The sequence below is a fragment of the Sus scrofa genome, chromosome 8 (genome assembly GCF_000003025.6).
Source record: "Sus scrofa isolate TJ Tabasco breed Duroc chromosome 8, Sscrofa11.1, whole genome shotgun sequence".
Classification (NCBI taxonomy): Eukaryota; Metazoa; Chordata; class Mammalia; order Artiodactyla; family Suidae; genus Sus; species Sus scrofa.
The window spans coordinates 7763289-7785328 of record NC_010450.4 but is presented as its reverse complement, the minus strand read 5'-3'; positions in this window follow the sequence as shown (position 1 = coordinate 7785328).

Here is a 22040-nt window from a genome sequence, read left to right as displayed (position 1 = left end):
TCTCTAGCCCTTCTTGAGTCATAAAAAATACTCGCCTTTGCTTTTCTACACCACGAGCTCTTCTGCACTTTAAACCCCTCGATCTGTGCTTCTTGGAATGGTTTGCCTTCCTCCTCCTTCACCTGCTTAATAGAACTTGTTCTCCCAAATGAATGCAAAGATTGTCATATACGAAGTGACCTTCTTTCAGAGCCCCCACCAATTGAGAAACCCTTGCCTTAAAGTCCTATGGAGTTCTCTGCATATCCCAGATGTTTTCAAGATTTTACTATGAATTTCTGAGTTTCCATCCATCTCCTCCTTTACACAGCACGATTTGTGAAAACGGAAGTCTTGAGTGTTTTCCACTATGGATCCCTAGCACTTGTCAGAGTGAGTGAATATTCAGTAAAATTGCTGTGACTTGAATATGAATAAATATTAGTTTTCAAGCCAAAGTAGTAACTGAGGTCATACATGGAGAGAATGTAGGGAAAAAAAAGTAGACTGTGCTTTGAACCTTGGTAAAACCCTACATTTATACCAAGGAAGTCCTTTAGGAGATTTGAGTATGAAACTAAGTTTTGTCAAAAAGAAAGAGACCTTTGGAGTTCCCATTGTGGCTCAGCAGTTAGCGAACCCGACCAGCATCCATGAGGACATGAGTTTGATCGCTGGTCTAGCTCAATGGGTTAAGGATCTGGCGTGGCTGTGAGCTGTGATGTAGGTCTCAGATGTGGCTCAGATCCCACGTTGCTGTGGCTGTGGTGTAGGCTGGCAGCTGTAGCTCCAATGAGACTCCTAGCCTGGGAACCTTCTTTTGCCACGGGTGTGGCCCTAAAAGGCAAAAAAAAAAAAAAAAAAAAAAAAAAAAAAAAAAAAGAAAGAAAGAAAGAGACCTTCCCAACTCATAACAAGTGAATCTATTTTATGAGAAATGTCCATAAAACGTTTTGCTCATTCCAGGCCATTTGTGAAAGAAAGGGGGATGGTGTTTACTCGTTCTAGGTCAGTAGATGTAAACCTCAACTTTCCTGGGCAAACCAGAAGGATGTGACGATATCAAGTATTTTACCATTTGCTACTGCTGTAGCAAAATAAGCAGTCAACAGATTTTGCTACTGTAAATGTTTTTCCCCCAGAGGTCCCCAGGCTAACTTCCTCATTTAATTTAATCTCTGCTCAAGTGTCATCCTTTTGGAAAAGTCTCCCCTGATACCTAAACAACTCAGTCCCTCCAAAAGACTATAGTTAGCACTCATCAGTTCCAGGCTCCCTAGTAAAATGCAAGGTCTATGAAAGAATGGATACTTGTCTCCAAATTCCAGGATGGTGTCTAGCTCATAGGAGCAGCTCAGTAAATACCTGTTTAGTTAACTAATAAGCAATGTTGTTATTATCATTCTTGAGTCTAAATAACATATTTTAAGGATTGATATAAATCAGATTAAGCTTTCAAGACATTTCATATTGCCACTTTTTAAGCAAAAGTTTCTACCAATTCTCCAATGATTAAATTTAATTTTCATTTCCCCACACCCTCACTGGTTTCTAGAATATTAAAATACAACATTTTGAACAGAGTGGTCAATTTGTTAGGCATACACAACAAAAGCAATAAACATGCCCTTTATAATACACAGAGGTCACATTACTTTGGTCATGAATAAACAATTTTAATGCTTTTTGATTTTAAGACTAATTTTTACATATATTAACCTTTGAAATTTATACCTGCCCATGAAATAACCAGTTCCCATGTACACATCATTTTACAGATAAATGGAAATGACTCTCCATGATGACAATTAAGAAGCCAAGCAAAGGTTGAAACTAAATTTATCAAGTAGAAATTTAAAAAATTAAGTTGGTTTATTGAGGAGAATTGTATTGATCTGCCAGCAAAACAAGACATAGAAAGAATCAGGCTTATAATTGATGAGTGGAGTAAACCAAAAATATAAGAGAAAACATCAGCAGAGTTAAGTAACTTTATCAAAACTGCTTGCACCATCCACAGCCTCCCTAGAAATAGGATCCCCATCTGTTTGCACCTATGTTGTTATTTTTTTAATTATGTGAAAATGAAGTCTATGGTAAATACATGGTAGGGTCCTGTAGGAAAAAAAAATGCGGAAAAGGGTTGGGGGTATGTGAAGGTAAATACCCAAGGGCAGCGTAATGAAGGGCAACATTTGAGATGTATATACACACAGGTTGTCTTGAGTTTTCAGGTGAGTCAGAGCTTTTGTCAAATATCAGGTGTGTCTTGACACATCAATAGAAAGGTTAAGATCTCACCGGGTACATACTCCTTTGTTACTCACTGTTCTACCCCGCCACTCTACCCCAGCATTCTCACGAAAGGGCTCTCACGAATTTGCTCAGCCCCCTCCATTCCCCAAAGCCACCAAAGTCACACCTTACAGGACCCAAGGAGACCCATTCCCTCTAGTGAATGGCCTGAGAAGATTGAGATAGTTCATGTCCCTGCCGGTGACAAAGGCATGCGGAAGATACTCGGCGCCAGTTGTCCATTGAATGATGGACCTTCTATCTCAGCCTATCGCAGGGTTCAGTCACCATAACCCACCCCTGGCCTGGCCCTGCCTTCTCTTTCCCTTGGTGGCTTCCTGGAAATAGTGGAGCTTGCATCCTCGTTCTCCCCGCCACAGAGGCTAGTGTCTATGACGCATTGTATCCTTCAATTCACTGAGCCAAGTTCCATCACTGACAGCTTAATCGCCATGGCTGAGAAGTCACAATTTTGAAACTTGTAGCTAGGGCACCTCAGGTTGTGCAAGTAAATACAGATTGTAATAATAGTAAATAGTAGTATAATGAATAAATTTAATAGACCCACCTAGCTAATTTGCTCTTGTGTGATACAGCAAGTGTGCCTGTGCTTTTTTTTTTTTTTTTTTTTTTTTTTTTTTTTGCAGTCTTTTGGAATATAAAGTTTTCTTGTTTGGAGTTCCCGGGTGGCTCAGTGGGTTAAGGATCTGCAGTGGCTTGGGTCGCCGCTATGGCTCAGGTTTGATCCCTGGCCTGGGAACTTCCATATACAAAAAACAAAAAACCAAAAAACTTGCTCAAACTGAAGTCACTTCATTAAGCCAGTAAACAAAAACAAATAAGCAGAAAAACCTTTTATATTTCGTTCACCTTAGATGTAGAATAAAACCAGAAAATCATAGTTAAGTTGTTGTTTTATTTTTGCTGTTTCTTGGGTCACCCCCAGGCCAGGTGTCCAATCGGAGCTGTAGCCTCCGGCCTACACCAGAGCCACAGCAACATGGGATCCAAGCCTATACCACAGCTCACGGCAACACGGGATCCTTAACCCACTGAATGAGCCAGGGACCGAACCCGCAACCTCATGGTTCCTAGTCGGATTCGTTAACCACTGCGCCACGACAGGAGCTCCAATAGTTCGGTAATAATTACCCTTCGTGATCTATTCTCCTCTACCCCCTCCAGGCTTATCTAATTTCTCCTTCCCTTTTTTTTTTTTTTTTTTTTTTTCTCAGCTTTTCCAACCAGCTTCTTATCTTCTCTACTCTAGGTACCGTCAATGTAATAATCTGATTTTTTCCACTATCAAGTCACATTGCATTCTCCTTTCTGCTTCTCACGATCTTAGCATAGTTCAAAGCTTGGTTCATATGGTATCTCATCTCTGATCAATTTCTAATTTTCTGACTCAAATTAATCACCAGCACACCTACGCTTTTAACCCTCTCCTGCCCACCCTCTCCTTGGACTTTATTTCATTTAATCTGCAAACATGTTTGCATCTGCATCTCCCTCAATAGAGTTAATGCTTCAAGAAGTGAGAAACAGCATTTCTCTCATACCAGTTTCTCCCAGGTGTTATGCACCCAGAAAGCTCTTAAAAACACTGAGGCTTTTGGAGTTAAACAAATAGAATGTGAGGTTTGATTTATAATAAAGAAGAAAACGAATATTTACCAAGCAAATATATGTGTCAGGCATTTTAAAATATATTATTTGTCTCCTGGCAGGAGTTTCTATTCTTCATACCTATTTGGGAACTATAAATGATTCTTGTGGCATTTAAGTTAAATTGGGTTAATAGCAAATCTTTTTTCTTCCATTTCATCTTCTCATTTTTTTTTTTATCATTAACATTTTCCTTGGTAGGATCTAGTTGAGAGAGAGAAGTATGAACTCAGAGCCTTGTTAGAAGTATCCCTAACTGTCATTTCTCACTCTTTTGGGTGGGCTTTTGGCATACAACACTGTCTTCTTTTTTTTTTTTCCCCCAGGTCACACCCTTGGCATATGGAGGTTCCTAGACTAGGGGTCAAATCAGAACTACAGCTGCCAGTCACAGCCACAGCCACAGGAATGTCAATGTGGGATCTGACCCATGCCTGTGACCTACACACCACACCTCACAGCAATGTGGAATCCGCAACCCACTGAGAGAGTCTGGGAATAGAACTTGCATCCTCATGAATACTAGTCAGATTTGTTTCCACTGTGCCATAATGGGAAACTCCAAACAGCGCCTTCTTTATAAAGCATCTATTACTTTGTTACCAGTGACTAATCGGCTACAAACTTTTTTACCTCCACCAAGAGAGTAAAGGGTAAAATCCTGCTGGAGATGGGAGATGTGACAATGTTGGAAGGGCTGGCTCAAGTCCAATGTCACCAACAAAGCTGGAATTTGAAGCAAGAAGCAGCTGCATACAAGACAGGAGGTAGATCTATAAGACTAGTTGCCGCCTCATTACCAGCTGCACTCACCTTTGTGGGAGGAAGAGAAATGGGACCCTCGTCCTCCCATTGAAAATTCTGCCAGTAAACAGCACTGCAAGGAAGCCGCCTTTTCCTGGATCAGCAGCGACTCGGACTTACGTGAAATCTCAAAATTGGTTTCCCCCCCTACCCCGCCCCTGCCAGTAAGAATGTCCATTGAGGTTTCAAATCACAGACATTGTGTTTTTGTATAATGAAACATACTTTACCTAAAATAATTATTGATCTAGTATAGGGTGATGGTTCTCACAGAAACAAGACAGAGCCAAGGACACACACAGCCCCATGAAAACATAGGAGACTTTGTGTCCCTTTATGTGACATGGTGGCGTGCCAGGAGTAGGTCAATGGATGACTCTCAGTGAAAACAACAGGAAAATGGAAAGCCCAGAGTTTCATTGCCTGATGGTGCAAAATCATAAGGTCTTTTCTGTTTTATGAAGCAGGGGTCATGTGGCGTTAGTACTCGCTGTTCCCGCCAAAGGCCTGAATCCCGATGGGGACGTTAATTTATTTGACCAGATGTGTGACAATGTCACTCTGAAAGGTGGTTCCGGTGTGCTGAGCTGACATAGATCATCGCAGAAATTGCGCTGCTAATAGAAAATATGGAATTAGAGGCTCTCTAGTGGGAACTCAATCATTTCAACCATAAAGAGTGTAGGATTTCTGAGTTAAAAAAAAGAGTTTAGATCCCGTATCATCTGAAAATCTTATTTTATATCAGAGGAGGCTGAGGCTCAGGGTGGTAACTGATGTTGCATGAGCTTTATAAATGATGTGTGGCAAAACTGAGAATTTATCCCAGATCCCAGGACCAGCGAACCGGTCTTGTGTGCTCTATGACCTTAATCTCATTGTCACATATTCCTTCATTTTTTTACTCCACAGTTAAGTGTGGGGCACCCACTGTATGACAGACACTACTGGGCATTGCATAAGCAAGATCCTTGCTTTTGAGGTACTTACCTTCTAATGGTGAGCATCTGATACAAATGCAATACATTTGACCATAAAGAAGCACAGTGAAGAAAATGCAAGAGGATAGCATTGGAGAATGAGGCAATCGTTTTTGGCAGGATAGAAAATTTTTAAAAAAATGTACCATTCGCGTTCATATTCATACGAACTCTGGAAAGGATCTAACGGAGTGAGGAAACGTATTTTGAAGAAGTAGAAAAAACCAGTGCGAGAGTCACCTGAGCTTGGAGATGGTGACACACAGAAGGAAAGCTGATGTCGCTGCCGCTGCAGCACACTGAGCAATGGCAGAGTAGCGAGTGGCCAGCTCCGGCCAGACCCCATGGGTTGGATTTTACTCTAAGTGCAATGGGAAGCCACTGGAGGGATTTACATGAAGGAGCAATAGACTCCGATTGTTAAGCACCTAATTGCACATAGTCTATCCCATGACATGCCATTTTTCAGGCTACGGAGCACTTTAGTGCAGATGCAATAGGGCGCACCTCATAACTAACCCTGCATTCAATTAAAATATCACTCAGGCTTCTATATGAATCAATGGTAAAGTCAAGAAGGCTTTAGAATAAATCTCAGTTAAACAATCAATCCACATATTTTCTTTTAGTTAATAGACTGTATTTTCTGAGAAGTTTTAGATTCACAGAATTGAGCAGATAGTACAAAAAATTCCCATATGCTCCTTTCCCTACCATACACAGTTTTCCTGTTATTAACATCTGGCGTTCGTGTGATACATTTGTTAGAAGTGATGAACCAACATTGATACATTATTATTATTATTGCTATTATTTCTTTTTCCGACCATACCTGTGATATATGGAAGTTCCCTACCTGGGGTCGAATCAGACCTGCAGCTGTAGGCCTATGTCACAGCCGCAGCAACATGGGATCCAAGCCACATCTGCAACCTATGCCACAGCTTATGCTGATTCCAGATCCTTAACCTACTGAGCGAGGCCAGGGATCAAACCTGCATCCTCATGTACAGGAAAATATGTTGAATATGTTGGGTTCTTAACTCGCTGAGCCATAATAGGAAATCCTGATACACTATTATTAACTTAAAATTCATAGTTTACATTAAGGTTCAGACTTTCTGTGGGTTTGGTCCAATGTGCAATGTCATGGATTCACTATTACTAGTATACAGAATAGTTCATTGCCCTAAAATTCCCCTGTGCTCCATCTACCCATGCTTCCTTCCTACCCCAAATTCCTGGCAACCTCTCATCTTGCAATTCTTTATATAATTTGCCTTTTTCAGAGAGAAATGTAATTGAAATCATATTGTATGGAGCCTCTGCCGACTGTCTTCCCTAAATAAGTAGTGTGCAGTGAAGGTCCCTCCATTCCATTTCATGCTTGATGGCTCATTGCTTTTTTATTGCTAAGAAATTATTTCAGGGTATGGATGTACCACAGTTTATTTAAATTAATTTTTTTGAGGTACATCTAAGTTGCTCACAGATCTTGGCAATTATGAATAAAGATGATATACATTTGGAATGGATGGGCAGTGGGGTCTAACTCTACAGCACAGGGAACTGTGTGTGATTGGGTCATTTTGCTGAATAACAGAGATGGAAGAAACATTGTAAATCAACTCTAATAAAAAAAGGTGATGTAAATTTTGTGTGCAGTGTTTATGTGGACACAAATTTTCAAAACATTTGGATAAATACCAAGGAGCATGGTTCCCAGATTGTGTAGTAAAAGTATACTTAGGTTTGTATGGAACTGCCAAACTCTATTCTACAGTCGCTGTACCCTTTTGTATTCCCACTAGCAATGAATGAGAGTTCCCGTTGCTCCACATCCTTGCCAACACTTAGTGTTGTCATTTTATTTTATTTTTGATTAGTCTTTCTAGTAGATGTGTAGTTCATCTCATTATTTTAATATGCCACTCCCCAATGACATATGATTTTGAGTATTTTTGATTCATTTATTTTTAAAGAGTAATGTATAGATTACTTATGATAATGTCACAAGTACACATATGTATAAATGTTTCTGTGTGTAACTATGGTGACCTCCCATGCCTCAATTCACCCCGTGTATGTTACGTACCTATTGTGTTCTGGATCCTGAACCAAGCAGCAAGGAAACAGGTGACTTGGGCAACACTTTTCTCCCTTCTAGGAGTTCATGGTCTAAGAGAGAAGACTAAGCTTAAACAGGAATGTGAGGGCTATGAAAACTCTAAGGAGAAACACCCAACTCTTCCTTGGTGGGATCAGAGAACGTTCTGAAGTAGAAATCCTAGGAGTGAGTTAAAATAAACAGAAGAGGTGACCAGCTGATAATAGTAGTGTGGAGTCTTGGGTTACCATCCTGGTCTTTAAGGGAAATGACAAGTTAAGCTCAGAGGTGTTGTCCTGCCAAATATGAACAGAGAGGGAAGGATGAAGGGGCTGACCTAGACCAACATATAGGGACCTGTGTGATACATAAAAATAATTGGTGGTTATTCAGCTCCAAAGATAATATCTCTAAGTCAGTTTTTCAGTAATAAGAGCTTATTTATTTATTAAGCCTGGTCATATAAAATTTTATAACATCTAAAATTACAAAGAGTTTTGATGGCAATGTCACATGGTTTTAATAACATTTTATTAAATAAAGCCTGTGCTTTTACTTCGCTCTTTTAATATAAGTTTAGAAGTTTCATTATGTGATGGAAGCATAACAAAATTCAAATATATCAAAAATTAGGTAATGATCTCACACTCATAAATTACAATAATTAATATGCTGGTTTATCATATTTCATACTTTTATATGTATGTATAGACATGTGTATTAACAAAATTGATCACTACGCACTATTTCACTTCATTAAGTGGAGGTTTGCAACGTTGTTTTTAATGACTTCTGAGTAATCAATCTGTGAAATGAATAAAGCTTGATTTATTTACCAATTCTCCCTTGAAGGTTAGTTCAGGCACTTCTACTTTTCCATATTATAAATAAATCTTAGATAAAATTATGGTATTAAATCTTTGAGAATCAATTCAATTATTTTACTAGGATAATTCTTTATGAGGTTAAAATTCTGGTCAAAGTATATCCACCTAGTTAGCAGGAATTTTGATAAATATTGCTAAGTCAAAAAATATGACAATAGTATATGTATACATAAAAATGCACACGCATGCATGCATAAGTACATACACATATATACAAATGTTCATTTTCACTTTGTGTTTTTTTATCTTTGTTAATATCATAGATAGAAAAGGGTATTGATTTATTTTGTCACAATCCTCTCTTGCCTGATCCAAAGATCTGTCACTTACCTCTTTTTATTCCTTCTGTTCTATTGTTGACAATCTCTTCTCCACAGGACAGGTAAGGGAATCTCTTTATAAAGTGAGTCCAGGAGTTTCCTGGTGGTGCAGTGAGTTAAGGACCCACCACTGTCACTGCAGCCACTCTGGTTGCTGTGGCATGTATTCCATCCCTGGCCTGGGAAATTCCACACGCACTGGGTATGGCCTAAATAAATAAATAAAATGAGTCCATTCTGTCACCTTCCCCAATTAAAATCCTTCAGTAAAATCTTACTCTTAGAATAAGATCTAACTGGTCCTGTGAGATAGGGGTCCATCCTACCTTCCTGACTTAACTTCTTACTCTGCTTATTAACGCCTTCCCACAGCTCCTCCCGCCCTACTGCCACCCCCCTAAGCTTTATCTACATTGCTCTTCTGTTCCTCGAGGAATTACCTGGATGTTCCCTTGCTTGGGACACTCTGGAAGAGCCGACAATTGGCTCTTTCTCGTGATTCTAGATTCAGATCACACCTCACCACCCCAGAGAGACCTCCCTAACCCAGGAGGCCTTGCTCCACTCCAGTGGCTCTCTGACAGGTCACCCCGTTTTGCCGTGTTAGTAACACCTACTGCTACCGGAAAGCATCCTGTGTTTTTACCTGCTGCCTTTTCCTAAACAGGTGCTCAGGACCTTGTCTGCGCTCTCCCTCCTGTGTTACCCCCGGGGCTGATTGTTCTCCGCATCACCATCAATGACTGAAAGGGCTGAGTGTTCCATTTTGTTCCTTCTGGAGGAGTTTGTCTGCTAATACCTGCTGCTCAATTGTCTAGGGGATGTTTATATAACCTGCTCATAAGAATTCTCTGGCATATGGACAACTCATTACCTGATATTAAACACATACTCCTTAATTAGTAATTCGCTGTATAACTGTGTAATTGTGATGTCTATGATACACTATTTCTTCAGTTTCTCCTTGTCAGATGTAACAGTATTTTCATTTTTCCCTTTCTGACTTTGGAGTCCCCCTGTGAAGTTCTTCCCTGCAAATGAATATCCATGCATGTCTAGAATTGCTGTACTTATGTTTTTCATTAACTTTTTAATCAATGTGTAAATTACCTTGATAGATAGTGAGAGCCTGATCAAATCTTGTTTTTCTAGAGAAACCTCATTGTGGAGATATGCTTTTTATTTTTTTATATTTTTTTATTTATTTTTTGTCTTTTTTGTCTTTTTAGGGCTGTGCTGGCGGCATGTGGAAGTTCCCAGGCTAGGGGTCGAATTGGAGTTGTAGTCACTGGCCTACAGCCACAACAACGTGGGATCCAAGCAGTGTCTGAGACCTACACCACAGCTCACAGCTTTACCCACTGAGCAAGACCAGGGATCAAACCCACATCCTCATGAATGCTAGTTGGGTTCGTTAACCCACTGAGCCACGATGGGAACTCCGAGAAATGCTTTTTTTTTTTTTTTTTTTTTGTCTTTTTTTTTGCAATTTCTTGGGCCGCTCCTACGGCATGTGGAGGTTCCCAGGCTAGGGGTCGAATCAGAGCCATAGCCACTGGCCTACGCCAGAGCCACAGCAACTCGGGATCCGAGCCGCATCTGCAACCTACACCACAGCTCATGGCAACACCGGATCCTTAACCCACTGAGCAAGGCCAAGGATTGAACCCGCAACCTCATGGTTCCTGGTCGGATTCGTTAACCACTGAGCCACGACGGGAACTCTGAGAAATGCTTTTTAAATAATCCATTCTTCCCCCATCATTTGAATCTTGACCTTTATCACATTCTTAATTTGCAAATGTGGTTCAGTCTCTGAGTTTTGTTTTCTATTGACTCACTCTGGCTGTTTATTTCTGTATTGTTATCACAGCATTTTAATTATTTTAGTTTGGTGTCTTAATGATAGTAAGACAAGGTATTCTACAGTAGGTTTTTTTTTCTGCTCTGCTTACTCTTCCAGAGAAGCTTAAAAATATTTTTGTCAAAGTGTGTCCAAAAACCCCACTGACATTTGATTCTGTTTCTTAAAATGTATTATTAATTTCGATAGAATTGAAAGCTTTATAATTTAATTCTTATCATTTGAGTTCACAATTTAACTCTACTTACATCTCTTAATGCAATTTAATATCCCTGACTTAATGCCTCTTCATATTTTTTTAAAACAATGGTTGTATATTCTCTGAAGATTTCTTATTTATTTTTTTGTTTTCACTATGTCTGGGATACTTTATTTTGAAGTAGTTATAATTTACTAAATAAAATATTAATTTTTGCCTTTAAAATTAACTATTTCACAATTGTTGCTTATTAGCCCGAGTGATTTTTCTAAACTGAACATACTGCATTTTGCAGGTAACCATTTATATTATTATTTCCAAAATGATAAATATTATATTGTTTTACCTAAAATAATTATTCCATATCAATTTTTCTTCATACTTTGCCTAAAATTATGAAAAAGGAGTATTACGATGGCTTTCTTTGTCTTGTTATTTTAGTCTCATTTTAAAATATTGTTTCTGAGAAGAAAGGGTGGGGGAAAAAACTGTAACTGCAATGTATACATCTAAGGATGACCTGACCCCCTTGCTGTACAGTGGGAAAATAAAAAAAATAAAAAAAATAAAAAAAAAATATTGTTTCTGGAGTTCCTTTTGTGGCACAGTGGGTTAAGGATCCAGCTTTGTGGCAAGAACTTCCATATGATGAGGGTGTAGTAAAAAAAAAAAAAAAAAAAAAAAGGAATAGTTTCTAATCTGAATTATGCAGAAACTTTTTTTTTTTTTTGCTTTTGCTTTTTAGGGCCACACCTGCAGCTTGGAAGTTGCCAGGCCAGGGGTCAAATCTGAGCCACAGCAACACAGGATCCAAGTCTCATCTGAGACCTACACCACAGCTCATGGCAACGCTGGATCCTTAATCCACTCTGAGAGTCCAGGGATCAAACCCACAACCTCATGGATACTAGTCAGGTTTGTTTCCACTGTGCAACAACAGGAACTCCCCAGAAGCATTATTGATTCAAGCTCCTTATAATAAAAGCAATTTTTTAAAATCTGCAATTTTTTTTTTTTTTTTTTTTTTTTTTTTTTAGGATTGTAGGATGTAGGGTTCTATGGTCTTGTGATAAATATCTCCAAATTGTTAAATTCATAAATTTTTTTTACTCCTCTGCCTTCAGAAGTTTTTACTCTCGCATTCATCTTGTATTATCTGTCACAATTTTATTGTGATTTCTTTATGTTGCTTCTAAATACTTTCAAATACTTCTCTGGGTAAGTTTTCCCCTTGATATAGAACCAAGGGCAAGAACATTTGAAAGCTATTTACTGCTTATAGTAATGTTAAAATAAACCTAATTCTAAATTCCTATGCTTTTGGTAGATATGTTTCTCAGCTGTCTGACTGTCAGGCAAATGGGGAGTTTGTTATATAAGTGGAGATTAAGAGGATCCATGTAGATTGTGGTTGAGAAACATTGCCTATATTTAATGTAATAACCCAGCTTTGCATCTGCTCTGCCAGGAGAAATAACTGTTCTTCCTGCTCTGTGTGAGTGCAGATATATATATGTAATAGTGTACCACAAATGAGCTTTCATTTATGGCTTACCGATTAGAATGCATGGTAGAAAGAAGCTTAAAAATACTGATCAATAAACAAATGGATGAACTGATGAATAAAAGAGAGAGGAAGGAAGGAAAGGAGAAAGGAATGGAGGAAGGAGGGAGGGAGATAAGGAAGGAGGAGGGAAGGAAAAGAGAGAAAAAAATCATATTTTCATGTTCTATAGAAAATAAAAAGGGTCCTGTCTCTCTATTGAATCAACCTGATAAAATTATGCAGAATAATTTTGCATTAAAAAAAAATTAAACCAGGAGTTCCCGTCGTGGTGCAGGGAAAACGAATCCGACTAGGTACCATGACGTTGCGGGTTTGATCCCTGGCCTTGTTCGGTGGGTTAAGGATCCAGCGTTGCCGTGAGCTGTGATGTAGGTCACAGACGTGGCTTGGATCTGGCATTGCTGTGGCTCTGGCATAGCTGGCGGCTACAGCTCCGATTAGACCCCTAGCCTGGGAACCTCCATATGCCACAGGTGTGGCCCTAGAAAAGACAAAAAGACACACACACAAAAAATTAAACCAAAACGATCTTAAAAAGCATTATTATGCATATCAGCACACACACAAATACACACAAACACACGGAGGAACCACCGAAAGTTAAAACTGTCTTCTTATGGAAGGAGCTTGCTGGCTCCATTGCCAGCCTAATTTATTAAAAATCTTTACATCAGCATCTTTGTGAACCTCCTTTTGGTGGAAGGTTTTTGGTTTTTGTTTTTTGTTTTTTCCTTAATGCTTACAAAAGAGATCAATGCTAAACATGAGGACCATTGCAACGTTGTATTTCTCTTTGAAATCTAACAAAATGGGTCTCCAAACAATGAACGTACAGTAGAACAATGCCAGCAGATTTAAACAGCCATCTGGGGTAGTTATCCATGCTTCCTAAAAATGAGCTCTTTGAGAATGTGCAAGGTTTTTCCCCCAGTATAATTCAGTGGTCTCTGGCAAAAGGCAAGCTGCTGGAGGAGTGAGAGTAAGATGGTTTCAATGGACAAGTAGAGTTGCTTAATTTCTATTACGTAAAAATATACCCAGAACTTAGTCCTCAAAGTCTCGTCGAACCTTCCCACCTACCATGATCAAAGTTCTTCCATGAGTGAGCTTCCCTCCTCTTACTCCCATTCCGGCTGACGTAGGGGCTTATTTCCTCCAAATTACACCAGGACACATGGGTCATTAATTTATCTCTGGCCTCCTTCACCTACCCCTTCCATCCCACACACTGCTCTGTTTTCATCTTTTGCTTTTTCATTCACTGAGTAACTTTGTCTTCGCTCAGTAATTTTCGTCCACCAGATACATTAAGACCGGATCAACAGTGTCTTTTTTATTAAAACAATATTCCATCTTTGTGTGTGTGTGTGTGTGTGTGGCCATGCCCACAGCATGAGGAAGTTCCAGGAACAAGGATCAAACCTGCACCATGGCAGTGACCTGGACCCCTTCAGTGACTATGCTGGATCCTTAATTGGCTGAGCCACCCACCAGGGAATGCCGCAATATTTGTCCTTTTATAATTGAAACACTGTAAACATCACCAAGTTATTTGGCCCCAGTTTCTTCGTTAAATAATGGTAAAACTCCAAAGGAAAGTAAAGAGCTCCTGGCAGTTGTTTGCTTATTTTTAAAGCTTCTCTTCCAGTGATTTCTATTGGAATTCCACAGCTGATGGGATCAAAATTATACCCCTTATACTGGAGCGGCTGGATCCTCCATAACCTGGTTCAAATATGACTTCTTAATGTGCTATCCCACTGCTCTTACTTGTGCATATTTGTCATCTAATGTTTCCCTTCCTTCTTTTCCTATTTTAATTCGTTTACTTGAGGAGAATAAACTCTGTAATAGAGACAGTGGCAGCTTTAATGTCTCAGTCAAGGTTAATAAAGCTTAGCGCTCTCTCTCTCTTTCAGTGAATGCTTGGCATGAAGTTCCTGCAGCCTGGAATAGAGATGGGGCATGACCCACTCCTTTGTTCTTAGCTCCTCTTTCTGTGTGTTTGCTCCAGTTTTGAAAGGGAGCAAGGAGTCCCCTAAGAGCTCAATCACATGGCGGATGTGATGAGCTGTTCCCCTCCTTTCTGAAGATCTCGAGGACATTTTTCTTATCCCCTGCTAAGTCCATGTAGATGAGTGGGATCCCTTTTGGTGAGCGATTGAAGCACCATCCTTTATGATTAGGTATCTGAGGTGTTAAAGACAGAAATATCCAAGACCCTTGAAGAACGTCAAGGCCATCTTCATTCAAGAGGAGTCATCATGATAGTTGAAGGGATCACTGCAATGGGGAAGAGAGACTAGGTTCAACTCCAAATACAGTGGGAAACAAGACGTTTATAGCCAAGGATGGACAGAAAATTGCTAAGAGGGGAAGTGTCCGTTGTGGCTCAGCAGTAACAAGCCTGCCTAGTATCCATGAGGATGCAGGTTTGGTCCCTGGCCTCGCTCAGCACGTTAAGAATCCATCGTTGCTGTGGTCTATGGCGAGGGTCATAGACGTGGCTCGGATCTGGCGTTGCTGTGTAGGCCAGAAGCTGTAGCTCCAGGATGACCCCTAGCCTGGGAACTTTCATGTGCTGCGGGAGCTGCCCAAAAGCAAAATAATAATAATAATAATAATAATAACTATAAAGAAACATCAAGGGTAAGAGGGCATTCTTCATAAAATGATCTAATAAGATTCTTTCTGAAGGCAGCTGGAGGGTTCAGACATCACCTGAGGGATGAGGCATGATGAGAAACAATTCCACACCAGAGAGGAAGAGAGAAAGAAATGGAGAGAGAGAGAGAGACGAAGGAAGGAAGGAAGGAAAGGAGAAAAGATGAAAGCAAAGGAAAAACCGAGAGGAAGAAGGATGCAGGCCCTTGCTCTTAATTTCCACATTTCTATAGTGGACACCACACCATATTTTTATGTAAAATTGAGTCAAGGCAACACACTCTACCAGGAGTATCCTGCCCTCCCCTCAGCTGTTTTCTTTTCTTCTTTCCCTACATACAGGCCTGATAGATTCCTTAATTGCTCTCTTGACCAAAAAAAAAAAAAAAAAAAAAAATCACTAGTATGGTATGCTGGTAAACAAACACACAAAAAATCAAAACCAACAAATTGATTTGCAATGCTTGCTGACACCTGTGGCTTCCTCCTTGGAGAGTTTCAAGACATTGTATTTGACAATCACCTCCCCAACTTCATGAATGGTCAGCAATTATCTCTCATGACCTAGAACAAGAAGACTGCAGTGCATTACTGAAATTTTGGGGAGGGTATATGCATTTTAATAAATGCATTAATTATATATTATATGTAGCGTATTTAATAAAATCTATTAGATAAAACACCTCTGATGATGGGGATAATTTTGAGGCAGAAATCATGGCCCCTTGTACAAAAAGGAGTGGCGAGCATCTTTCCATGCTATAAATGGAAACCTGTATTATTTATTTAGCCTAAGACTGAAGCACAAATGTAAACATAAAATCTATTTAGAATCAATGCTTCGGTGCCTTAAGTTAGATATGAAATTAGAATGTGAAAGCCTGATGGAAATTTAGTAGTCAATTCTAACCCCTTTATTTTATGGAAAGGCATATGAAGCACTGGAGAGATAAATGCCTTTGCCTGTAATCAAATGACAAGTTTATGCTGAGTCTATACCTAAAGTATAATTTCTAGATATCTGAGTGGTTTTCTGTTTACTAGATCAACAGCTCAGGTGAAAAGAATTACCTAAGCAATGTTAGAAAAATAACATTTACTTTAATACGGTTGTATTTTTTTTATTCTTCAGATAAGTTTTCATGATACAAACATTTATTCACTCACCATGCATCTATTCAGCATTATGTATTGTGTAACTACTAGGTGTCAGACTGTAGATCAAGGCACAGAACATATACTAGTAAACAAAACAGATAAGTTCCTTTCGCTGAGGGATTATATTCTAGTTTTTTTTTTTTTTTTTGGTTTTTGGTTTTTTAGGACAAAAAACAAGAGGAAAAAAGAGTTATTTTAAGGATGGCAAAAATGGAAGTAGAGAGATCGGTAAAGACACTATTGTGATAGCTCACAGGTGGAATAATGGTGGCAGCAGTGGAGATCTTAAGAAATACTTGCATGCATTCTACATTAGGACAGAAGAACTAATGGGACATGGTGGGGTATTCCACAACGATTTTGAAGGAAAGAAAGAATTCGAAGTTAACCACTAGGCTTTTGACCTTGGAAGCTGATTCAATGAAGATGCCACTTATTGAGATGGAGAAGATATTGGATGATATATTAATCCTAATATATCTCTTTTGGATATATGAATTTCGAGATACTTCTTGGACAAGCTAGTGATGCATGAACTGTTGAGCTCTGGTAAAAAGAGGATGGGTTGAAATTTAATTTGTGTTCATTTGGCATACAAAGAATTTGGAAAGCCATGAAAGTCAATGAGAGCAGCTAGGAAATGATATGAGAGAGAAAGCAATCTCAAAACAGGAGCTCCACACTACTGCAAAAAGGGCTCACTAGAGTACTTTTAAATAAATCAAGTCACACTGACAGGTGAAAAACAAAACAAAACCAACACATGTACACATCCTCACACACCTATGAACACTCTCTCACACACAGAGGAGGGGTGTGGAAGAAGAGACCTATTGACAGCGGTATATATTTATTAGGTGGCTTGGAGATATCATTTAATTTTTATGAGAATTTCTTCATAATAATGTAGATAGACAGTGGTGTGCATTTATTAGGTAGTTCAGAGACATCTTATTTAACTTTTTTTCTAAGGGAAATAGAAAACCTAATAAAGACGACTGAGGAAATGCCGCTGGAGAAAAATGGGGAAAACCTGGAGAAATGACACACAGGACATAGTTTAGATCTGCGGGGGAGGGTTCAGTTCCCCTGAACACTGCCAACAGGTCAAATACAGCAGGGACTGAAACTGACCATTGGGTCAGCTGTGTTGAGGTCACTCATAACCTTGATCAATGCAGTTTCAGAGGTGTGGTGGAGAGAGATTGGATAGCAATCAGTTCAAGACAACCTAGTAAGTGAGAATGGTGGAGAGTGAGTGGAGCCAAGCATTCTCATAATTTCCACTAAGTGAATTAGAGAAGTTGGGAAGTAGCTACAGGGACGGGAGATGGTGGGAGCTACTGCAGATTATTCTCTTAATATACTTCAGGGGATATTAGTCCTGATTCCACAAAGAAAACCTGAAGTTACAAGAAAGAGAGGGATAATCAGGCCAATACTTGCTCACCTGCGTAAGTAATTGCTTGCAGGCGTCAACGCATAAATCCAAGCTTTGGTCTTCCTAGGAGCAAGGACAGTTAATTGATTGCAGGAACAGAAGTGGGAATAGCCAGGAACAGATCATTGAGGTGGAGCCATAGATAGATGGGTAAATACGGGGAGGTGCCCGATTAGAAAGTGCACTTCAGGTTTGTTAGTGAGAGGTGATGACTTTCAGAGTTGAGGAGATTGTGAAGAATTTAGGAAGAGTTGAATCTGATCAATAGCCTTCGGAGAGAGAGTGATCATGAGAGCAGACTATGAGGTAAAGCTATAAGCTTGATGGAATTAGTGCTAATTCCCTACGGAGAGAAAGAAGATAATCAGTTCTAATTATGTTTCCCTTCGTGGGCAAGGGTTCTCCATGAGATGGTGAGGGCTTCAGTGCTGTGAAGGGGAGGGAGGCAGACCCGGGGAAGATTCAGAGGCTCCCACTGCATCCATCATCCAGCCTGGATCCAGCCGGAGGTCAGTTTTATTTTATTTTCTTATTTTATTTTATTTTATTTTATTTTATTTTATTTTATTTTATTATTTTATTTTATTTTATTTTATTGCTTTTTAGGGCTGAACCCATGGCATATGGAAATTCCTAGGCTAGAGGTCGCATCGGAGCTACACCTGGCAGTCTACACTACAGCTACAGCAATGCGGAATCCAAGCCACATCTGTGACCTACACCACAGCTCACAGCAACACCAGATCCTTAATCCACAGAGTGAGGCCAGGGATCAAACCCGCATCCTCGTGGATACTAGTCGGGTTCATGAATCGCTGAGCCACAACAGGAACTCAGGTACGAGACGTGTGGAAGTGGATTGGGAAAGACAGTCTAAACTGGAGCCTCTGGAGCTCAGATGCAACATAACATTTACCTTACCCGAGTCATCTAATCTATGGAAAGAAGTGTGAAAAGGACTCACCTGGTTTGAAATAAGGATGTTAATGTCATGTATTCTCTACTCTTGCAGCCTTGGTCAGCATTGCTAATCAGTCAAGTCTTTCTAGATGGGTCTTCTGGATCCGGACCCCATCGCACTCCGACCAGCCCCTACTTACCTCTCAGGGTCAACACGAGAGGACGAAACTGCCCCAAATGACACTCAGCCTTCAGAAGACCTCTGTTCTTCTGTCTAATCACTATGTCAAACTCAATAACCCTTCAAATGAACCCTTCCTCACCCCTCCACTCCAGCCCCCCCCCCCAATTGCTTTTGTCCACTGAAAAAAATGCACAACCTAAAAACTGAGAATTGTGTTTTATTTGGGAGGCTTGCTGAGGACTTCAGCCCAGAACGCCGCCTCTCAGGTGGCTCTGAGTGACCTCTAACAGGATGGAGAGGAGCCTTTAAAGAAAAAAGTTGGAACATCGACGAAAGACTACAATTTTACGAAAAAGCGTGTATCAAGTTAATGAATTTAGCGCTTTTCTTACGTATGGGAAGATGGAAGAGTCTTGGCTTGTGGAAATCATGCCTTCGACCTGCACCTTAACTCTCTAGGGTCAGCATCCTGTTTTGTCCATCCCGAGTCCCCCTCGGGGTGCACAGTCTGGGTGGCTGCGGTGGCTGCTGGCCACGTCATCCTTTGTTTACTGATATGACTGGCAACATACTTCATTCTTCATACACCCAGTCGAAGTCCTCCTAGTCTCAGCAAAGTCTATTTACCAAATCTAATAGGTCAACCTACTCTTTGGCTCTAAATTTAAAATAGCCCCCGAGTTCCCATCGTGGCGCAGTGGTTAACGAATCTGACTAGGAACCATGAGGTTGCGGGTTTGATCCCTGGCCTTGCTCAGTGGGTTAAGGATCCGGTGTTGCCGTGAGCTGTGGTGTAGGTCACAGATGCGGCTCGGATCTGGCGTTGCTGTGGCTCTGGCATAGGCAACCCCTAGCCTGGGAGCCTCCACATGCCATGGGAAGGAGCCCAGAAGGCAGAAAAAAAAAAAAAAAAAAAAAAAAAAAAAAAAAAGATAAATAAATAAATAAATAAAATAGGCCCATCATCTTCCCCCTGCTGGCAGCACGACTCCTGGGTCCACACCTTTGCCAACACAAGCCCAGACCACTGTTAACGGGCTTCCCTACATCCGTTCTGAGGTCTCTGCACACCATTCTCAGCGCAGAAGCCAGAAGGAGCCTTTACAGTAGGTTCAGATCACACCAGGTCACTTCTCTGCTCACAATTCTCCTTGGATTCTCAGCTCACCGCTTATATAAAAACCCAAAGCCTTAGGATTGTCTGCGTGGCCTGTATGACCTGTGACCTCCCCTTTCCGACCTTAACTACGATTTCTTCCTTTGCTTGTTCACATCAGATGCACTGGTCTTTCCTGTTCTTCCCTCTGCCAGGAAGGGCTCCCCGCCACCAGACAGCAGGGTTAATCTTCTCCCTGCCTGGGTTCGTTGTCACCTTCTCGGCACTTCCGTCGTACCCTCTCTGCTTACTCTTCAATCCCTCTAATCCTTTATATTTTCCCCAGTATTTAGTTCCATCTGACACATTTTATAGAATATTTTCTGTCCTCTTGCACCTATAAATTCTACTCTAAGAAAGCAGGGATTTTGAACAATATTTGATCCCCAGGCCTTAAAGGAGCCCTTAATTCCTAGAAGGGTCTCAAAGATTAAATGGAAAGACTAAGGAATTTGCCAAACCTGATCCGAGCACCAGCCTTACCTGAGCACAATTATTTTTGAAAACGCAATACACTTTTGGAGTTCAGTTTGATCCAGTTTGCAATCATGGGAGTGAAATACTTTCCTTTTGGAAGCAGTGGTCTAAGCCCTCAGCTCCCTTGAGGGTGTTTTTAATCAGCTCTAAAAGCGAGCTTGGCTGTTCATTAGCTGTTTGCAGAAGGACCAGGCCAACCTCTCTGCGCTCTGAATTCGCACCCCTTCCTGCCTCCCCCTGAGAGATTGCAGTTCAGGAAGATCTCTCACCTGCTGCAGCGTGCCCTGCGAGGGGCTGTTCCATCTGCAGGAAAGGTCACTTCCAGTCACTTGTTATTTCAATCTGCACCCACTTCAACTATTTCTCTCTCTCACTTTTTTCTTCTCTTGACCTGAGTTAATCCTCATTATCTGCCTCCCACTTGGCTCAAATCTCTATTCGGCTTTACTTCTTATTCTGGCCCTGCGTTTGCCAGTGTCCCCAGGGACACTGCAAGAGCCAGGGTTTAAAGTCCACTCTTTTAGGCCCAGGCCCAATTGGCAACCAAAGAACAAAGAAGAGTGAACTACTTTCCAAGGCAACAGTACTGCTGAGAGGCTTCCTTCTAAGAATGCTCCCTCATGTCTGCAGAAACCTAAGCCTAAGTATTAAATAAGACAAGGAGCCAGGCCAAAACTAATATTTGTGGAAATACGCTTTGTGTCAAGAATGCGGCCTAGTGCATTTTTGATTGTTTATGTTAAATAACGGTTGCATGCAGCTCACGAATTAAGTAAAAATCACTCCAATCTAAAATGCCCTGTTTTAAAGAAGAAAATAAAAACATGGCACTGGTGTTGATCTCAAGTTTGTGTGCCTGGACAGTGAGGCCAAACAAACAGAAATGTAGGCGTTTAGAGTGAAAAATGTTTACTGCAAAGGTCAAGCATGGAGAACAGGCTAGTTCATGCTCCAAAGACCTGAACTTCTCAAAAGGTCTCAGGGAAGCGATTTTAAGGGAGAGGTGAGGAAGGGGAGTTACAAGGTGGGTGATCAGCCCATGCCAAATTTTCTGCTTGGTCGATGGTGTGGTAATAACATGGTATCACGGGGGCTAAGCATTATCGATCCTCAGACTCCAGTAGCTCTGGGGGTTATGTGCTCGTGGCCATCAAGCAATTAATTTCTTCCATTCAGTAGGCATTTTGGCATCCATAAAACAACTCAGAAAATGTGCATCAGATACTGTTATCTAGGTACTTCAGGGAGGAACTAAAGATTCTGCGACTGCCATATGGCTGATTTACTGTTAAAGCCGTTCTCCCAGTCCAACTGCTGTTTTTGTCACTACATGGTCACATGCTTTCAATCATGAATTCTTGAGCCTGGCTTTTTTGACTCAGGGGAGGCC